Below are 2,044 nucleotides of genomic sequence, written 5' to 3'. Positions count from 1 at the left end.
ATAGGTTTGCATGATTTTTTTTAAAACTATACCTATTTTTAAAATTTAAATTTTGTTTGAAAATTATGTAAAAAATTGGGATAAATATAAAATGAAAAGAAAAAATAGTTTCGCAGGATAAGATGCATTGTCAGTGATTATTAAATACTGCAAGTCCATGCAGTTTTCACATTTTATTTTGGCTAATAATTAATTGTTTATTCATACTTTACACAAAAACTCTCAATGCCTGAAACTTTATTGACCAACTAAATGTTTTTTTTCGTACGGCTGCCTTTTATAATCGATAATAATATTGATTTAAAGTATAAAATAGGAAGTGTTAAATTATTCATAAGCAATAATTAGTATATTAGTACGGATTATCTTATAGTGGCATAGGAGTGTATTATTGGGTTTATTTTCTTGATATTCTGCCACTTGTCCCTGACCAGTGTGTCGATCAGGCATCTCGAAATGTACCAAATCTTTCATGACTCATACCTGCTTCCTTAGAATCATATATAACCGCAATTTTTTTTTAAAAAATATCCTTTCATGAATTGTACGGTTCAAAAGTATGCTCTATAAGCTAAGAGTGTTTTATACATATCGGTGATTTCCATTTTTTAGCGTGTAGATGATAAAACAAATGTTAATTGAAAATAAAAACATGAATCGCTGGTAAAAATAATAATATTAATAATAATCACCGAGTTTCACACGCGGGCACGACCCCCACAGTTTTTTTTTTTTAAATCACGCAATAATCATCAGAGCTTAGCTTGAAGCAGAGCGGATCCCGGACTAGCGAGGGCAATTTATTTAAAAATTAATTAGTAATTAAATGTCTTGTAAATTTTTTAAAAAATAATTTCATGTTTTGGAATGAAGACTGAAATGAATTTAAAGTTTAAAATATCAAAATTAGAGGGTAAAAATGTGAAAACCTAAATATCTAAATATATAATTTTCTTCAAGTGAGGTGCGAGACGCTCGAGCGTCTCTACTTGTTATGGCCGTCATACTTGTCACCACTGTAAAACACAATGATCTCCGAGTTACTTGGCGAAGGTGAAGGACATCACGTAAGCCAAGTCGCCGATATATAAAGAGATGCGTCGCTTGCGTAACAGTCAAACACACTCCCTCACTCTGCTTTCCAAACAACATTGTTGCTTCCCAACTTAATTCTATAAACACCAACATCCCCATCACCTGACAAGCCCATATTTTTTTGGATTATTAACATCTCACTTGTCGTTAATGGATTACATCATAGGAAACTATTCCTCATCAGCCCATCCATTCATGCTACTTCTTTGGGCGGCTATTCATTCCTTTTCGCTCAACAACATTGCATTACGTGTAATGTCTTCTCCTTTCACAAAGAACAAACTCCATTTTAAAAAGAAACAAAAAGGCAAGGACGTGACCTGAGCCACCGTTATTTTAATTAGATCTATAGACTTGATAATATATAAACTCGTACGACACAGTTGTTTTATACGATTAAAAACAACCGAGGTGGTGTAGAAGCACACGAAACACTACTAAATGGCTGTTTGTATAATCCTTAAAAGTACATTCAAAAGTTATATGCTTTTGCCAAATCTAATAAATAGTTGGATCCTAAATCAACTTTTATCAAATATAAATTAAAAACCAAACATACTTTAAGTGTTTTTATTGGTCTCACTAGGGATAATATGCCTTCAAGAAAAGACAATTAGTCAACCATTAGAGGCATTCGTTTGGAATCCCATCTGTTTAACAATAGGACGAAAAATTCGATTCCTCCGGAATAGAGTGATCACCCATTAACGCAATTCTGCCAACGTTGTGTGTCGTCGATAAGACTGAAAGAGACATCGAATTGTTAAGCCCAGTTGAATGAAGTGACCATGGGCTTAGCCCAACTTCATCACTGCCTCCGGATGTCGAACCTCTTTATCTCAGGCTCACGCCAACGTTTTTTGGTCACACGATTTTCATGTACTCATATACTATGAAATATCAAATTTTTTTTTTTCCTGGCCAACAAACTCCAGCATTAATTCAATTC

The sequence above is a fragment of the Prosopis cineraria genome, unplaced genomic scaffold (assembly GCF_029017545.1).
Source record: "Prosopis cineraria cultivar Desert tree isolate PC_DT_omini unplaced genomic scaffold, ASM2901754v1 PC1, whole genome shotgun sequence".
NCBI lineage: Eukaryota > Viridiplantae > Streptophyta > Magnoliopsida > Fabales > Fabaceae > Prosopis > Prosopis cineraria.
The sequence above is the reverse complement of the archived record's forward strand: the minus strand, read 5'-3'. Positions refer to the sequence as shown.